Source organism: Hetaerina americana, unplaced genomic scaffold (assembly GCF_022747635.1).
Source record: "Hetaerina americana unplaced genomic scaffold, ioHetAmer1.1.p SCAF_3, whole genome shotgun sequence".
Lineage (NCBI taxonomy): Eukaryota > Metazoa > Arthropoda > Insecta > Odonata > Calopterygidae > Hetaerina > Hetaerina americana.
Window position 1 is genome coordinate 17,956,854 of NW_027286874.1, and position 20,345 is coordinate 17,977,198.

The 20,345-nt window shown below is 41.4% G+C and overlaps 1 protein-coding gene across 1 annotated transcript in view; it reads right to left on the reverse strand.

The window, feature by feature from the left end:
• The window catches only part of LOC139691087 (GATA-binding factor C-like), a 228,756-nt gene that overhangs the window by 58,105 nt on the left and 150,306 nt on the right, over positions 1-20,345 (reverse strand). The window lies entirely within an intron of this gene.

Below are 20,345 nucleotides of genomic sequence, written 5' to 3' on the forward strand. Positions count from 1 at the left end.
GTCATTTCTCTCCTCTTTCCCTCTCTGCCTACCCTTTCTCTCTCTCTCACCGTCTTCTCTCCCTCCCTTTCTCTCACTCCGACTGGCTCTCCCTGCTCCCCTCTTCCGGAGCGGGTCAACGAGCGTTACGGGAGAGACAAGAAAAAGGCGCAGATATTTACCTCCCCCCTCGATTTCTCCCTACCCACCATACCGCCTCTTGTTCCCACTTCTGCTGTTCCACCTCCGCACCCCTCCCCCCATTCCGATTCCTTCCAGGTCGCGGCGGCAGCATCCTTTTTCTCCGTTCCTCCTACTTCGCAACCTATATACATCCCTCCCTCCCCCTCCTTCCCTTTCTAGTTGGACTCCATACCAAGAGAAAAGACCACACCCACCCAATTACGGGATCGGGCTCAGAATATTTCTTTCGGCATGGGCCCTTCTCTCACTGTGGTCGGCTGACCGTCCGTAAACACCATTAAATCATCCTCGCATTTGAGGAAACACACGTTATGTAACGAAGAATTCATCGATTCAAACGCGGCAAAGATTTATCGGGCAATGTGAGTCAAATAAGCTCCACACGGCACTTCATATTAAGGATAATCTGTCTCTTGAAAACGACTAAAAATCACTCATGGAGATGGAAGGGTCAGAGAGAAAATGTATACAAGCCATGGGAGGGGATGAAAGCGGCTGAACTTCGGTAGCCTCCAGATAAATGTCGAACTACGCATACGTTAAGTGGCACATCTGTGACTGGGTTGAAATATTTTATCAAGAAAGGTAGCATCAAACATAAAAACCAAAACGATATGCCATATCTTACCAAAACAATATGCCATATCTCTTCCTCACTAATCTTTTCTTGCAACTTATTTCTCGCCATTAACTTATATTCATGGGGAATTTCGATGCAAGATGAAAGTTAACCTTAGAATCTGGGCGATCCTATAAATCATACTGATTTTCTGGTATACTTCTCTCTTCTCACGCATGGTATGTCATTTTCCGGTAGCAAGGATGCTTTATTCACATGGCAAGGAATTAATCTGTAGAGCACTGCCGGGAAAGAGAAATTCTTTTAGCCGAGAAAGGAGGACACAAATTTGTCCAAAACTGATGTCATTTACTTGAGGAGCAAGCGGAAAAATTTGCCATACATGATTAACAAATTAGGTTTCTCAAGTGTTATTCCTTTTCAGTGTCAATCGGTGTACGAATCTATCAGCTTGAGTGATTTGAACGCCCGAAACAGTCATTCAGATGTCGAATGTACAGCTGGTTCGTCTCCACCTATGCTTGGGCGCATTATACGAATTCATAAGTAACCCTACCGAGAAACGCCTTTCATGTGCCAGAGCGACTGCTGGGAGTCAGAATACATGGAGGCATTTGTCGAGTAGAGGCCTTTGCAAGGTCGATGGCATCGGCTCAGAGAGCCCATCGAGGACTTCCCGATATACCTATGGCCCACGAAGAGATGGTGGACCGTTATGAAGGGATTTATTGGCGCTGGTTCGAATTTTTAGCGTATAGCCCTAGAGGCACGACTGGGCAGCCTGCTTCGGCGTCCTTCTCTCTTTAAAGTTAGAAAAACCGGGTTGGTAATTGAAATATAATATTCTAAATCTTGTAATAATTTTGAATTCATTGTATTAATGAAACTAACTGAAAAAAGTCCACAGGCAACTACGTTGTTTCCGTTTCCTGAAGTGCAATCTAAACTATTAATAGGTAAGACATAATCAACACTTTAATACTTACTACATAACTTAAGCAATTAATCAGAAATAAACATTTGAGCGTTTCCTCAAGCAGGCAGAAGGCCCTAGTTGCTATAAAATAGGGTTGAAATAAAATTCATCAACAACCGAAAACCATATGATAATATGCCCCGCTGTTGGTTTGTAACATGTATTCGGACACCCAACGCATTAGTACTGCTATCTAAGTAGCTAAGAATTAGGTAATGTACTTTGTGTGTAGTAGCAAAACCACGTATGGTTATGGAGAAATGAAGGACTAGTTCACTTTGCAATTCGTTTGATTGTAGGTAGTTTTGTATTAAAATTTTCCATTCTTTTTTTATTCAGTAACTTAGGCAATTATTGGGACTAGTTTCGTATTTATTATCTTTTATCCGACTATATTTATTCTTTATAGGTATCCGTTTTTTATATTGTGCTTTAATTAATTAGTTCTGATAGTATTTCGGTAATTAATTGTTTTGGTGAAATTGTGACTCCTTTGCCTTACACTTCCCAAATACGACATTACGCTTGAGGGTTTTTTGATACCAAAATAAGACTTAAGAAGCACACAAACGAGGCATGGATACGATCACATTGGTATCCCGGGAAAATATGTGCGAATAGGAGTAAACAGAATAACTTCAAAAGACTATGTGCTTTGTTATGAAATGAAGCAACAAACCAAGTAATATGTACTTACCTCTACATTTCAACTAACTGTATTCAATAACATGATAAAATTAAGTTATTACAAGAATTAAAACTACATTTATATTTATGCGGAAGACGCCAAATTTATTTAGCTTAAAGAAAGCTCAGCGCCTTTCCCCACCTCGCGTTAATAAAGCCCTCCGTTTTTCCAATGCTCCCAGAGTAATAATAAGTATACTCTCTCGATGTTAAAGTGACCTACATTTTCATCACATTCCCGCCATGGCGATTATTCCTATACTGGTTGCTAGGTTCACAGTACTAAGAAACTAGAGAAAGCAGGAAAAATATTTATCCAGACTTCAGGATTAACAGATATCTGAATAAGAAACGGGCGATAAATAAGAATCAATCAACCGTGTTCGTTAACAACTTCTCCGGGACGGACGTGTTTAACTAACGTTGCATAAGAATGAGTGAATAATTCAAGAATGACGTCGATTCTGCTATGTAGTGATTTCGGGTATGGAGACAGGGGAAACCTTGGCCCTTCCTTTGCCAGGTACGACCAACACGTTTTTTGACCATTTAATCTTGACATTTTTTATTTGTGACCCTTATACAAAAATAGGATAAAAAATTAGCTAAGAAGTTGCAAAATATCCCATCATCATAGACTCAATCGACCCAACTGTCAGTCAGCATGCACCCATCGTACTTCGAAACCTTTGGGAAAATTCTACGGTTTCACTTACAGGCTGATAGCACTGAGAAGAATTAAGGCAGGATGTTTCAGGCATATGGTCGACACTCGCCATTGTCACTCAGGCTCGATCGATCAATAGCGTAATAGCCACTCAGCTACCGACGCTCCGAACACACCCTACCACAGCTAATACCATATAATAATATAATTACGCCGCAACTATGTGGGATCCTTTTGAGAAACGTTAGTCAAATATTTAGATAAGGTTCTGATCCTGGGGTTCCGCTGGGTTTTTTCGAAATTGTTACAAAAAGCGAGTAAGCGTCATGGATATACGTGTACTGGAGGATTTAGGTTCGGATGCTTTTGATTTTCGAAGAGATTAAGCAAGGCAACTTTTAGAAAAGTACAGAAAATTATTACAGCACTAAATTATATTATTGATCTTACTAAAATAAAAGGATGAACGCCGTCAATGTAAGATTCATGTGCTCTTTTTTCCCTTCTAACGATATGGGCACGAGAGTTGCATATGAGCAAGTATGTATTCAAGTGTATGCATTATCTAATACTTCGGTATGTATGGCTGATGCCCTGGCACCACCACCACGCGCCCTTCTGGAGGCTTGCAGGGTATTGTGTAGATGTATTTTAATAAGAAATGAGGGCATCAGTCCCATATTTATAAGCGATCTTCAATTAATAGTAATAAGAACTAGAAGGGATTGGAAAATAACTTCATACTCTACATAAATATCTCACTACTTATTAATTTTGTTCCTTTTTATGTTCCGCATGCCTCGCGTAAATTCTCGTTTGCCCGCATTAAAATGTATGCTAGGTTCGCGTTGAAATGAGATACAGAGCTGTTTTCGAACGAAAACATCACCGTTGCTCACGGGTAATCGCGTCGCGTAGGGCTAACTTGTCTTCACATAATGTTCTTCGAACGGAAAAAGATATTACCTCTTCTCTTCCTGCTACATATTCATCGACATAACACCAGTGAAACTCGGGAGGGTGACTTGACTGTTCAGTAGACGTCTGGAGGGGAGTAGTGGGAAAATCTGCCGGCATTCTGTGCTTCCGCGTGCCTTGTCTTTTGTAGCTCGAGGAGGATAAAGAAAGAATGCTGATCAAATTAGGATAAACGGTGAAGAGAATTGCCTCAGGGATGAAATGGATTTAATTAATTTGCAAACGCTTACCCTCACAAACGTTTCTTCGGTTAGTGCTTCAATGACTGTGGCTATCACATAAAGAAAGAGAAAATAATGATGACACAGTTAACGAAATACTGGTGTATATGCGTAGAAAATTAGGCAGGCATAAGTTTCTAGTGTTCAAGTTTTTTATTTTTTTAATTTTTTCGTTTGTATCAATAGACATCCGCGTCTAATTTTCTTAGTTTTTCTCTCTATGTTACTCCCATTTTTATTCTTGAAATTTAGACGAATGGGGTGATTGATGATAGCGCATAAAATTCCGATAGAATTAAAAAAGTATAAGTACCTGTACGACATAAAGTAAGCAACCTCATCCGATTCTCAGCATACACAGTTAAGGTCCAAACACACCTGCCAGCGAAACTCGTACCGCTCCCCCTTCATTCTTTATAACATCGCCACTTCCTCTTCTGGGCATGCCTTCCTCCTTCACCTGCCCTCCTACTCTCGGGCATAGCACATTACACCCTCTCCTCTTCCCATTCCCCCTCCACTCACTTCTTGCCTGCGTCCCTTCACGCGTGCCATCCTATTCCCTTCCCTGTAGAGACAAAAAAACACTCTTGCTCCACCCCCTTCCTTTGTTTTAAACACAGTACCACCTTTCGTTCTCTCCCTCGATCTTTCTCGTCTTCGTGAGTGGCCGAAGTCTGTTGGCAGAGTGACTCCTCCGTTTTGAGGCATCGTGACTGCGTGATTTACTCGACCACGTTGGGAATCGGCAAAAGGATCCTTCCGTAACACTCCACAATCTCAGTCTCATTGTTCGCTGTTTAAGGAAATAAATGAAATCACTCGAGTACTAGCAATAAATCATCAATAGTGGTCAGGAAAATTAGTCCTGTAATGCGACTCTAGGATCTATTACCGACAATCGTTTTTAGGAAAGAATTTTTAAGTCTCATTTTTAACTTTTACTATTGATTATTCCGTTTTAATAGGATCAATTAAATGGTTGTAATCAGTAATTAGCATTAAAATAACCTGCAGACTGCCGAACATCCTCGTGACGGCTCGCTGAGTTTGAGGTACGTAGTAGTAGTATTTAGACCCTATATCTTCTCTGTAACAGACTGCTGACAAAGCCTATTCATTCTATTTAGTGATTTTCTTGACAGGGTTCATTGAGATTCTTCAGTTTCACCTCGCTGCCATCAGTTTTGATTGTAAGAGCACTGACCCGTCACATTCTAGGGAAATTATAAAAAATTAATGTTGTGGCCATTCCAATAATTGATTATTGATGGTGCCATAATAATTCAAGTGAGATGATGCATTATTTGACGTTGAAACACGTTGAGTGAATGCAATGCGAGAGTCTTTGAATTAGGGTACCCAAGTTTTCTTGCGACACATGAGGGCATTATTATGACACCACATTGCGCAAAAATTATTACATGCTCTATATCGGCGTGCATGCAATTTAGTTTTATATGAACGACAACTTTTCAGCTATATGTATGAACTAATATTTCTGTATGTATGGCTGGAACCCTAACACACTCCCTCCATGTTTTTGAGGCGGCTTTTGGAGTACTCTGTAGATAGAAGCAGATGTATTTTCATTTGACCAGAAATTGGCATATACCGAAAGCATCATCACAATCACCTCTCATCATCTGTCTTCATGAAGACAATATTTAATGTTTACTCATTTCTCGATAAAACTACCTCCAAATATGATACGCGACACATGAAAGGTTATTGAGGATCAATTCCGCAAATTCATCATCAGAGTCATAATTCCCTACATTTCCATGTTACCCATCAGTTTTATCATTCCAAAATAGTTTCTTGCCTTTACTCTTTACATCACGTGTTTTTTATTCATCTGTAGCCTTTCTCCGCCTTTACCCCTTTTATTGTGGCTTGTGTAACATTGAAAACTGTGCGTATGTGTGGAAAATAATTTTTAACGATCTGCATCAAGTATCGTTTTGTTTCCCTAATCAATATTTTCCTGGGGTTATTTTTTACTTCGTCCGAAAGTTGATTTTCTCGCAGAACTGTACTTTTCCTTCAGCTCTTCCATCATATGTTTACTATGGCCACTAAGACTACAGGAAACCCTTAGAATAGGAATTTCGATTTGAATAAAAATGTAATAATTTCTGTAAAAATCGCAGAAATTTAGCATGGTAACGAAATAATATAGAAGAGTCGCCCTCTGGAAAGATTAAAAAAACCAGCATTCAACATAAACCAGAGAGCGTTATTGCTCCTTCTTCCTCGTCTCATTTATGTGCACTGTTTAGCTATTGCCGAGGCTAAAGCTAAGATGTAAATTTGAAGGTAAACTTAATGAGTCATTGTTTTAGGGTCCATTCACAATTTTAACCTTAAATCTTTTTATATATGAATCTCAACTTTATGAAATCCACATTTCGGCGATCTAATTGGATCGACTCCGCATTCAAACCCATTCCCGCACATCTCACAATTATTTTTCCCCTTCATCTCATTTAATTCTTCTTGTTCCGCCCCTCACTGTCACTTCATAATCTCCATGCACGCCTATTTCCATTCCTCGGCGTCATAAAATTTTACCGATAGCACACTTTCAATTCTTTGCCCGCATCACTCAAGCCTATAATCTTCACCAACTACACGTCTTTAACGAGAAACGATAGAAATTCCCATGCTCTTCCACATTCATCTCCTACCTCTTTTACTTTTCCCATTATTATTTTTCCACTCCTTCCTCTGTTCATTTCGCTTTAGCCGCTGGGGCGCCGCCAATTTATGGTTCTAATGGCCCTAAACTCCTTTGCAATAAAGCCTTCAGCGGCCACTGTCATAGTCCAATCCCGAAAGGGCATAACTCATTATTATTTCCCCTCGTGTCCTCGCCGCCGCACGGCTCACTCTTTACCACCGCCTCCACTTTTTAATTTTTTCACTCGCGTCACTTCACTCCCTTCTCCTCTCTCCTTCCACACCTTCACACCTTGCTCCGTGATCTGCTCCCCCTCCACCTCCCACCAGCCCTCACCAGGTCGCATATTCAAAAGGTCAATTAATTAAATTACAGAAAGATTACAATATTATCTGAAGAAACAAAAATTTTACACCCATCTAGTTTCGTTAATAAAAACTAATAATTGGCCATTACACCCATACATAGAAATAATATTATTCATTTTCAATAAAAATTATCGAAGGGAATTTCTAATCGACCAATTTTACCGATTCATCATAACAAAATATCTCCAGTATACCACATCTTATACTTTTCCATAACGTTTTTAAATGAGGACATGTTCTCTTAGAGTCCGTTTGGTTTTTACCCTGATTTCCCTTCTTCCAAGTTTGCCTCGAAATTAAATATTTTGACAAGCAAACCCAAATTCTGAATATGAATCAGTTCTTTAGTTCATGTTGGTTCAGAATGCATTTCTTTCTTCATCATTGTTTTAGCGTTGGGGGTTCAGTTCTGTCGTTTTCTCCCCGAGATATCCCTTCAGCTTGTAATTACCACAATTGACTAAAACCATGCTTTAATTTATCTGAAATCTTAGCCTCAGATTGTTTGTTTTCTTTAACTCGAGAGATGTTTTCCGCGCATCAAACTTCTCTCCCTCAAACGCTATCCCGCAGTAATCCATTATTCCCAGATATTCCCTCGCATATCTACATCCTTTTCCCTCACTTCTCAACCCGCCTCTTTGTTTCCATACACTTATTAAAGTTCACGCATTCGTCTCCTCCTCCGAACCCCAAGCTTCCCACTCATCCTCGTCTTACATAAACATACACGCACGCTCTAACCTCCCTCTAATCTTCGCCGCTCTTTCTTTCTCTCCGCTCTTTCCTCCTTCCCCTCATCCCGCTCTCAGTTCTTCCTACGACTCACTCCCTACCACGACCGGACAAAAAACTATTACGTCGGGCGATTTATGACCACACGTAACCGGGGAGTTTACGACAGGTAGGATGGGCGAAGGCAGTGGAGGGAAAACGAGAAACGGAGAATGGAGCGTAGGGATAGGGAGGTAGAAAAAAGGAAGGACAGCGGGGCGAAAGAGAATGGAATAAACGGAGCGAAGTACCTAATGGTAAGGGCCACAGGGGTAAATTCATGGGAAAACACGTTGTCGTCAAAAAGAAAACAGTCAACAGAGAACGAGAGGGAATCGAAATCGTAAAGGCCGACTCAGTATAAGAGATAGAGAACCAGGTGGAAGGGAATGACGAAGTAGGTATTAAAATTAAGCTAACTGAGGAAACGTAATTGTAGTTTTACTTCGCAGACCAAGCGCGAGGTGCGAAGGTTGTTACATGTAACCCAATTTTGAGAACCCTCGTACTGTGATCTTTGGGGCGAGGAAGAAAAAATCATGGGTTGGAGGAAAGGGGGGATATAAAGAGTTTTATTGAGGGGCTTAAACGGAGGACAACGTCACGTGGACGTGCGAAATTCCAACAGATTGGTATTCTATAGCCGTCATTGTAATCGAAATGTGCTAGTTTACTATTGCTAAGGAGCCTCACGGAAATAACCGAGTAGTTAGCATTCAAATATATCGCTCTTTGCTGGGATAGAAAAATGCTTAAGGGGGGTGCTTTGTTCACTGCCTATTCTTAATCACTTCGGTTAAGGTTATGAAATGTAAAAAAGTGGCAATAAAATACCACACGCTTCGAACTTTGCTGTATTGTGCAATTTCATAAGCCTCAATGGGAGGCCATGCTCTCGTAGGAAATGCACGATGATGGAAGAGGCTAGGAGTGGAGAGCTTCGACTTGAAGATGGAAAAACTGAAGGACGAGAGAGGTTGGGGAAAACCGAGGAAACGGAGAGTAACTACGCCGGCAGAACTGTTGCGGCAAATTTGTAAGACCCCAGATTGTAAATGTGTGTAGGATGAAAAGCAGAAGAATATTGGGGAGAAGACGAAAAAGAAAGGAGAGGAGGAAAACAAGAACATTCCCGTTCATTCAATCTTTTGGCGTGATCCACCACCTCACTAATGATCGGATGTTTCTGCACGCAATCTCCCACAAATACCTCCTCGGGCTTTCCATTTTTTCTCGTCGGCCGCGTGTGCACCACCCCTCCCTCTAAACCCTCTGCCGCCGCAGTATGCCTCTCTCTCCCGCGGCGTGGATCGTGAGCCGAGAGTCGAAACGGGAGGCCAAAAGTGCACGCATCATATAAGACGAACGCCCCTCTCTTCCCTCGACTCTACCTTAACCTCAGCTTCCAATGCCGACAATTCATTACCAAATGAACGTACAAATCCACCAAAAGGAAAAATTTTTAATTGATGGATATTGTGGCGAAGATTTGACGTAATCGCCAGGATTGCAATCACGCCTTATTCCGCAGTCGATTATGCGTGCCCCGACCTCTCCCTCCGACCCCTCATCATCCCGCTCCCCATCGTGCCTTCCTTTTCGAGCGCCGGCCTCGAGTTCAGTTCCTCTACAGGGTCGCCGGGACGACTTTAATCGCCCTATTAATTATTTAAGCGGTTATTCCGCTAGTTAAAAAGACGAAACATCTAATAGATTTCCCACCGATTTATATCGCACGAGAAAAACCAAAACCTTCCTAGCGACCAATAAATTTTGAAATTGCATGACTACAAATGGAACCTGTGAGCAGATCATAAATATAAGCTGATGCCGTTTTATTAATTGAGGCTGATGCTTCCAATGACTCCAATCACTTTAGGAAAATGAACCTCAAGTAATTATGAAGGACTACCATGAAAATTGCGCTTAGCAATCGAAAAACTCTTCGACAGGATATTACGTTTCAATTAGCGCGAAGTAAATGGTTTAGTTTTTCGTTTAGCCACGTTGCTTATATTCTTCGCTGATATCGTAATGGTGGATAAAAATTAATATTTTATTCAAATGTCATGGATCAATAGAAGCGCCACGCTCTTCTGCGATACAAAAACAACTATTAAACCACGGAGAGAAAATGAATGCGCAGAAACCACTTCCGTATGCATATGAATTAGCGGAAAACGACTTCGCGAACGTAATAGCACGAAATACCTCGACGAGTTTGCATCGCAATGAGTTGAATGTTTACCATTTCACGCCTTTCAGAAACAATTAAATTATAAAAACGTTCGATATATTATGTATACTCTCTGATCTCGATTCAGAGTAGTTTCAGCATCCACTCCGATTTCAACGTTACTATCAACTCCTCCCAATTATCTGTCTTTTTCTTCCTTTCCTTTACCTTATCCGCGAATTTGAAGAAATTTTTATTCAAGATAAAAGGTACTCAAAGCCACCCTTTCCGGTTTGCACCATTCGACAGCATGTATCGCCCTTTCTCTATTATAATTAAAAAATAAATTTAATTTTGATTTGCATACCTAAGGCCGCACCTCTCATCCATCAGCATGTTCCCTGTCAGTTCACTCTAGTTGCCAATTAGTCCTTACACATTATTTCTCCAGCTTAATATTTCATTTCAATACGTGGTGCTTTTTTAGTTACGATGGTCGACTGAACTTCATCCGATTCATCAGTTTTCAGGATTAACAATGCACACAATAACCTCATTTACCATAATGTAAGTATTCACCATTAGTAGACGCATTATTTTTGCTGAAGAATAAGGGAGGACGTTTGATGGGTGAATAAAAATCAAAAAGGTTTTATGCATTTATTTATATGTCAAACCCTGCGGGGTAGAGGGTGTTCGAACACAATCCATTAATTATGCAGTTTTAGTTAAATACAGCGTGTGATGAAAGTGACCGTGAAAGATTAAATCAAAACGTTACTATCATAGAGAGTATCAATTAAGGGGAAGCAATACGGCAATTGTTATAGGTATTAACTTAGCTTGGGTAAAATCAAGTTTCCAAATCATTCACCGATTAGAGCTACTCCCATAACACTATGTATTTGCCCTTTCATTCTTTAACAAGATGCACTTTTGACGGTGAATGCCTGATGAGTTAAAGGTATCGGCCGCAGGGTCCAGCAGTCGCCGGGAAAAAGAAGCATATGTCTAAATTTAACGCCCTCCTAAAGCAAGGAGGTGACTGATTTGTAGTAGCGACAGCTGAAGGCACTTCGTCTAACAATAATAACAAATTGATCGAAGGATACCTGCGTGACTGGTAATGGAGTTCGTATTCCTACACGCTGATATTTGGTCGCCTCACATAATTCTCTCACAAACGTAGGAGACTGGACAGTTTTAGCCAGTAATTCGAACGGTAGTGTGAAGTGGCTTAAACAAGCGGCACTACCTAAGTGGCTACGGACGTACCCAAATATCATCTCCAGGAGATCAGAAAAGAAGCGCCGACAAAAGAAGCCCGCAGTCAACATCAAAAGCAACATGGTTTAGGTAACCCAGTGTTTAAATGGAATAAAGTCATAAGAACATTGAACTGCAAACGATTTTTCCTCTGAATGACTTCTTGCTTATTATCTCCTTAATTGCAAATCACTCAGGTTAAAATATATACAATAGCTCCGCTTGTTCGATTGAGACTTAAGATATTTATACTTAAGAGAAATATTTACAATTATGACTCATAAAACTAACAAAAAACTCAACACTCAACAAACTAACAAAAAATTCCACATATACAACAGCAACATTTCACATCCATAATCATGCTGATGCATCAATGAATATTTTTGCCTCCTCTTTGCTTGCTTTGTTTCAAGTTAAAATCTCTCATGACTTTTTCACATTTTCTTCATATGTCTTGAACAAGAGTTTTCACTGAGCGAGGTCGTGAAATTATGGGGGCGGGGTTGATCTATATCGCAAGATTAGTTGATGTAATGTTTCTTACGTCAACAATGCGGTCCACCTTATTTTTCCGAAACAAGACAATGGGCGGAAGCAAATTTTCCTCGTCAAAATTCTTGAAACCACAAAAATTACGAAACATTTATTTTTGAAGTCGAAAGTTGCCGCCGAAATTCTAAAAGCCGTAAGCTACAATCGTGCTCTTGAATTCCCATGGGCACAGAAAAAATTGTTTTTGGTTTCTTGACATTCCCGTCGTTCATTTTGCGCGCACCAATAAATAAAGTTTCTTAACTGTACTACCCACAATTTGTTCGCACTATCTATCCGTTTCTCTGAGGCGCTGGCACTAAAAATTTCCAGCGGATCTTAAAGACCGGTATGTTATTGACATTAGACCAGTATGCTATTGACATTAATTATGCCTAAAATGTCTATAATTAACTTCTAAGGTATGCCGGAGAGGGAGAAATGACACATCCATGGCCAAGTCACCGTTTAATCAAATTTTATTAGTATGCATCGATCAAACCGCGAAAACTGGTCTTCTACATTGAAAATTTTCCGAAATGCCAGGAAACTCTTTTCAGCCTTCTCCCTACCGTATCCAAACGGGATCCGACCCCAATCTTTCGCCGAACAGAAAAATAACGATCGACTCCGATTCTCGCTGGCGTAGAGTATCGCTCCCTGTCTTCCCACCGATTTCCCATCGAATCCCACCTACAATGCCGGAGGAAAGAGAGAATGGGCCCCCTCCTCCGAGGAGCACTGAATGGGCTCCCACATTTCAGGGCCCGATCCATTCGAGGGAACCGATTTCAATTGCCCATTTCATCCTTTCCCCTTCTCTCTTTCTTCTTCTTTCTGCCCTTCCTTCCCCTTCTTATCCACCATTTCACTTCCCAGTCCCCGTGATGCGTGCATGGTCTTCCCCTCTGTTATGTTCCTCAGGCGACATACCTTCCTTCCACCTCCCCCATCTCTATACGTATTTTTTTCTGCGTTCTTCGCCAGGAGTATACTCCACGACCCACCCACGCCAACGTACACAAACACACGCACATGCACGATCTATGTCTACATGGCGAGCCACGCACTGCTACAACACACGCGATGAGGCAATGGAATCATCCAGGTCGTCACGGGAAACTTTAGGGAGGGGAGGGTATTGCGGGGATGGAGAGGAAGGGAAGGGGAAACGGGGGAATCATCGAGAGGGGGGAGAAGAGGGGGAGGTGGTAATGGCTGTGGGACAAGGAGGCATGCGCAGAGAGGGGAGGAGGAGCGTGCGCAAAACGAGGAGTGCGAGAAAGAGGAAGGGCAAGCAAGGCACACGTACATAAGGGAACGGATCGCGAACCTCGTGTTTTATACACTGCATCAATACACTAGCTCTCCTCGAGGGAGGGAAACAAAGTATCTCTACGATGCATCAAGTGCATTTCAAGTGGATGTTGCTAAAAGAATTATGAAGATATGGGAGGGGAAGAGAGAGGGAATTACGGACGATGAACGTGCGGGTATATCACAATCATATTTTATTTATCGACTCAAGGGCTATATGCACTATATAAGAGAGACATAGGCCGGTTACAAAGCCGATTTCTATGACTGTCACCAAATATTTTAATCAAAATCACTTTCACCTACGGATACTATAAGGTATAAAGATTGCCATACCATTACTTAAGAGCTAAAAATTTAATTAATGAAAATCACACGTGGAAACAGCATTTAATGTGATGAATTTCTATCTGCAATTGAATACAAATCGTGCATAAATCATCTAATCATAAAATTGTAGTTCCATGTGATTATCTATGATTTTAAAAGTCGTTTAACACCAAAATTGGATTTGATTCCTAAACCTAGCTCCTAGTTCGAATCATTACCTCAAATTAGGTACAGCAGTAGACATGAAAGGACCTTTATCCTATATTAAAAAATACATATCCTTTGCAAGAAATAAAAGTATGTGATAAGTAATAATGAAAATGAAATACACAATTGATAGCGATATTTTGATTCATTGGGAGAAAAAATAATTGGTCACCAAACAAGAGAATGCAATTTCACAGGATAGACTCTCCTTAAAGAGACATCATGGACATGGTTTAATCGAGCTTTCAAACGGCTTACTTCCCTCAACTCTCAAAAGACCTTAACAACAAACGCTTCCAGTAAGATATTACAAAGTCAACCTTAAATGCCAGACTTTCAGGCTCTTCCATACATGTAACGCGTTTGACCCCACTTCGCGAAGGATCGCCAGATGCAATTATTCCTGCCCATTTGCCTCCTCTTCCTCCTTCCTATGCCGCATTGAGCGCAAGCCCGCCTCACACACCCACCTCCACTCTCTCCGATCATGGGCCCCCTTCACACGATCTCTGGCTTCACTCTTCCGTCTCCCTCCTCTAGTACACGGTACATCTTCTCATCCCAAAGGTACCCCTGCCGTCTTTCATCCACTCCCACCCCCTCATATCTCTTCCGCCTTCTTAAAAACATCGCCAGCCACCCTCTTGTACGCGAAGGAGGCGAGTAACTCGTAACTCTCGAAGTGGACGAGAAATGGAGATGGGAGGAGGGAAGGGTCGGTGGTGGCTCGAGGAGGCCACACTGAAGAATTCGGAGCCTGTTATTGAGCGTGGGAGATTAAGGGGAATAGAAGTGGAAACGGAAAGAGAGCCATACTCTTTCATATATTCAGTGGGCAAAGTTGAGATTTGACATAGATTCACTGGGATCGATGGAAGAGGTCAACTTAATGAATTAGAATTATTTCTAAGTATTATACCATACGCGCAGGCGGAGGAAATTGAAGTAGCATTGTGCAGGAGACATTGCGAATAATTCAGAAAAATTTGGCAAAAATTGAAAAAAAAATTATAGGCTATGTTTAAGGGTAGGAGCGTGGAATTTTTACGGAATGCCATGTAAATTTGAGAGAAAAGGAATCCAGGGATGATGAATAGGACGGCTTAACGGAATTGCGTGAGAGAAGACGCATTAAAAAGCCTCCATAAATTCATTACTTTTATTCATAAATGCACCCAGCGGTCATAAATCAACTCCGCAATTCCCTTAGGATTGAATTAAGAAGCAAATTCGCTTGGTTGCCAACAGAACGAGATATTTTAGCCGCAATTATTTTTTCTTCCATTTTCATAAAAAACACATTTTCCTACCTATTACGGATGGCGATGGGACTTGATTATCTCTCGAAAAAGAGAGGTCTTGATTCAAAGTCCGGCATGTATATATAAGCACTCGCGTGCTTTCCTATCGTTTTTCATAGCACAATTTATATTCATATCTTTTCCCTAGATCAAGGCAGGAGCAGGGGCAATGTCGCTTTAACCATATTGTTCGTGCCTCAGGTGGACAAAAACCAGATACCGTACGGCGAGAAGGGTATAGGAATTGAGTCCTTACTAATATTATAGGCTGTGGATGATAATGTTGACTTAGGACATAGAAAGAGCCTATAATATGAGTGACAGAAAAAAATGTTCCTAACAGAATAGTGTACGGGTAAATTTAAAAAAAAACGGCTCGCTTCAAGTCAAAATTCAAAAAGAATTCCTTTGCAGGAGCGTAATTAGTAACTTTAAATTCCTGGTGGAAGTTGGATTTATCAAGTGTAAAGCGAAGTCCAAAGTTGGGCATGTAAAATGTTTTTAAAAACGATTTTAAATGTTGGGAAAAATAATAGGATAGAATTGAGGATTTAAAATAATAAAATCGAGCCAGTCACCTCTTCCTAGGATTACATTAATAACCAAAGTGGTGACTAAAGAGCAATCTGTCGTCATAGAGGTATTTTTATTGGTAAAATTACAGTTTAACATACAATGTATTATTATTCATTTCTTTGAAAATGAACCAAGAAATTAATAATAAAAATTCAGAGTAAAGATCACACCTTGATACTCAAGAATCAAATATGTGACCGAATAATAGAAAGGTCATGTACTTATATGAGATTGAAGACTATAAGAAAGACCGCCGATAGTAATAGGTGTTGGTTAAATCCAAGAAGAATAATTTGAGATTTGACTAACTCCCGAAAAAGTTTCGGGAGTTAGTCATTGGGATCGAATATGACGAGAAGGGGGGAGGGTAGGAAAAGCGGCATGGTAAACGAATGAGATGGGGAGGGCGAGTTGGGTGGAGGTACAAGAGGTCCGAGGGGTAGGAAAGGGGTAAGCGAGCGAGTATGGAGAGCCTGACCGCGAGGATATTACAGCAAGCAGGCCAAGCAGGGTCAAAGAGGTAAGCCGCGAACAAGGTATGGGAAGGGCACGGGGCGTGGCGAGAGTTGCAGCAGTCTCCGGGATGGAGAGAAGAGAGAGTTGCGATGGAGCCGGAGGCCGCCGCTTAAAGATCCGCGGGGGAATGGTGGAAGAGGAGGAAGGAGAAAGGAGAAAGAGAGAAAGAAAAAAGAGAAGGGTGGAGGAGGACGATCCTTTCCTCCCTTCCTTGAGGGGCGAAAAGGGTTGGCTCGGACGTGGGCGGATGGGTAGGGAGGGGGTGGGCGAAGGATAATTAGAAAATACCTTTTGTCCAGGATGAGAAAGTGTCGACGCCAAAGGGCGGAGGAACACTCTCCCAACCTCCCCGAGAAGTAAGGAGGTAGGGAAAAGAGATTGGTCGATAGGAGAGGGGGGAGAGAAAGAGACTACGAGAATCCGGGAAGAATCGGTGTTATATTTTTTCGTGTTGGAAGAGGGTGAGGGCTAAGAAATGGAAGGAGGCTGTCTTTCACTCCGCGGGCAGAGGCACGTCTTCATTTCCGCGGCATGACTCTGGGAAGGACGATTTGGTCGCGGCGGAGGGAAAGGTCTTCATCGCTGCTATGTTTCGCTGGTAAGTATCCAATGGAGTCGACGATAATTCTAGTGAATACCAGGAAGGAGATATTCTACGTTTACTGCGTCAGTATTTGATTTAAAATGTTGATTTATCTCATTATGAGAATATTGGTAATTTTCAGCTCCTACATAATGAGACACGATAACGAACTTCTTTCTGCGCGAAAATAAGACAAATTATCGACATTAAATTACTTAACTGCATTTACACCATGTTGGCCAGGAATAGCGCAAAACTTTCGGCAGTCATTAACACTGCATATCCCTACTGCTTAACGACGGTCCTCCATAAAATATGATAGCGGCCGAGTCACCGCGAGAATTGGTATAAACAATTAATAAGAATTTCCACTGCTACGATAAAAAATAAATGGTCCAAATTTCAGTAACAGTGGGTGAAGTCATTTTATGCGCCTTTCAATTATTACTTAATAATAAACGACATTGAGGAGCATAAATATAAAATATAACAATTAGATCGATTTCATGGCGGGCAGTGAAGTCCAAATTGGATTCGTCAAAATTAATTTAATTTCATGAGAATAACTCTAATATTAAGATAATAGCAACACCTTGGAATAGGCAAAATAGCGATTATTCCGCTTCAAGGAACGAAACATATGCCCCACAATGTACTTCCTTCAATTTAGGAAGGAGAAACCGTACTCTCCTTCCGTTGCTTTAAGATCTTTGTGACACGCATCATGGTAAATATTTTGCAACGCATTTATCGATGTGTAGGACTCTACAAACAAATAAGTACCTACCAAGGGTAATTTATTTTTTAAGTGGAAGCAAGGAAAATGGACGTTAATTTCTGTAAACCACTTCGGTCCGATTTCATTAGCTACAGTGATCGCCCGAAAGAGTAATTGGTGAATGAGATAATTTCGTAATAACGTGTAATTGGCGTTCAATTAACACATTAGGGTTGGGAAGCCTTGTTGTTTTGCCCGTATTGGCTTCCTAGTCAAAAAATCATAGTTTGGGTGAAGCTGGGGATGGCTTGTGGCGACATTTGTATTTATACTCGTGCCTTTTGGTTACTGAACGCCAGGTTCACACTGGAACCAAGTGCCGAAAATGACTTAGCATATATACCGGTTATGTCCACCCCAACTCAACACCTAACAAGTGCTGTCACAGCTGGGCCATATTTTTCAAAGACAATGAGTGAATTGGCAATTCAACTATGAATAATTACGGCAAGTATGGAAGCCAAGAAGAAAATAACTCTTAGAATGTTCCTGTTTTTCTATGCAGAATTGCATTAATTTACAATTTTGTTTTGAACTAGAAAAATAGTTTAAAATATACTGATTCTAAAATGTGAACAAAACTAGTCATAAATAAAGCAGAACTGATCCTGCCAAAGGCTTATTGAAATGTGCGTAGATTATGGAGAATAGTTGGAAAACATGTTCTTTTCTTCTCACCTCTCCAATCAGAAAGGTCAAAGCATTTATTCACCCGTATCATCTGGAAAAATGACCATAAAATCAAAAAAACTACGCTTGCGGAGGAAAAGAATTCATTACTTACAGTAATTTGCTTTTTGACCGTGCATCCAGCGGGAGTAAAAACAACTCGCAGAGGACGGAGTGAGGATGAAGCTCTCTAGCCATATCGGTCGATCTTGGATAGAGTGAGCAATGAGTCTATTGGAATCGCTCGCGCCTGAACTTCCGAAGTTTGGAATAGGCGGGAGGGTCGGAGAAGTATGTAATCTTGTATGTGTGAGAGGTGGAAAGGATGACGGCAGGGCCTCCATCGACCGGACACACCGCCAGAGCTCGCGCACACCCTCCTAACTCGCCTCCTCTCTCCCGCTTCTTCTCTGACACATTTCGGCGCGGGGTTAGTGGGCCGCTTTGCCTCCTCTCTCCACCGCCAACCCCATCTCCCACCCTCTCGATCCCTCCCCGACCTCTCGTAGCCCCCCGTGCTCTCTTCCCGTCCCGACTCACCCAAACCTCTCGCGCCCCCTCCCAATCCCTTCCTCCCTCCCCATCAGCTGATCAATTTATGGGCAGTGGGCCAGAGAACGAGCGATGTAGAGAGAGAGGGAGATAGAATGAGAGAGAGGGAAAGAGGACAGGGCCGATGGGCGAAATATGCGCGTATAATAACCGGTGGTAAGCGTCCGAAGCAGCGCGGGAGCGGTGGAAACCCCTATCAACGGATTTAATTGATGAACGACCTCCGAATCACAAAACAGGGAGCGGAGGGGAAAGAGGGTTTGTTAGAGAGGGGAGGGATGGAAAGAGTAAATGAGGGATCCGTGGCGATGAATGGGGGACGTTAAGAGGGTTTTTGAAGGGGGCAGGAGGGTGGTTTGAAAGCTTGTGAGAAGGGAGGAGAAAGAGGAACAATAAAGAGTCGGATAGGGAAGGGAGAAAAATTGTTTGACGCCCGCGCTTAAGCTCCCGTCTCTCTTCGACACGTTAAACGGTGCGCATTCCAGTGGCGATACATAATATTTCTCTATTCGTTTTGACCGTTTATTAGTTTTTTCGATCTGTCGATGGAGGAAAAAATGTGAAAATAATAAGACGATTCGAGGAAAAAAGGAAAATCATGGAGGTGATGGATGACTCTGAACCCCAGCAGAAACTAAAATTATCGACGTGGGTGGGAATGAATGCGCACCTCCTGGAGTTGAGTGCTTCGCACATTGTTTTTTGAACTCAATGAGGGGAAATGACATGGCAATGGATGTGACGCTCTTGTTTTCGTGATGAAAATGAGGCGTTGAAAACATGCATTGGCGCTTGCCATTTGAGATCAAAATATTGCACCCATTTGTTAAAGAATCTTCATGAGAGCTTTCCAACGGAAAATTTCGCGAAAAGGCAAAAATTGTACTCGTATGATCATCAAATCATTCCTATCATTTTCAATCAAGGCTCGACATTTTTTTATTTCAAAACTTAAATCTCAACTTTTTTCCTAATCTAACCTCTTATCTTATCTATAATCTTTTCCTTTCCTAACCTATTGGCTTTAAAAATTATTTTTCAAATATAACTCTTTCCATTCTATCCCTTTTTCTAAAATGCAAGCCTCAGGAAACTAATTATCATTCAGGGAATAGAAAATAGGCGTTATTCCTCCCACAATATAGGCCCAAATAATAGTACTTGAGTACTTCTCCATGGCGCTGAACATAGCTCTTGCTGAAGCAGTGCCTTTTGGAATGACTTCCGCGAAGGCTCATAAATACGAGTACACCTTTGGCATTCACTGGACACAATTTCGACCTGCGGTCACTCTGTTCACACTCGTACGACGAAGTTTCTCATGGTTCGTTTTAAAACAAAAGGAATTCACGTATTCGCAGTTATATGGCTTAAGTTGGGCTTTTTATTTAAATATTCTTCTTTGAGATTCTGTGCTTAAGTC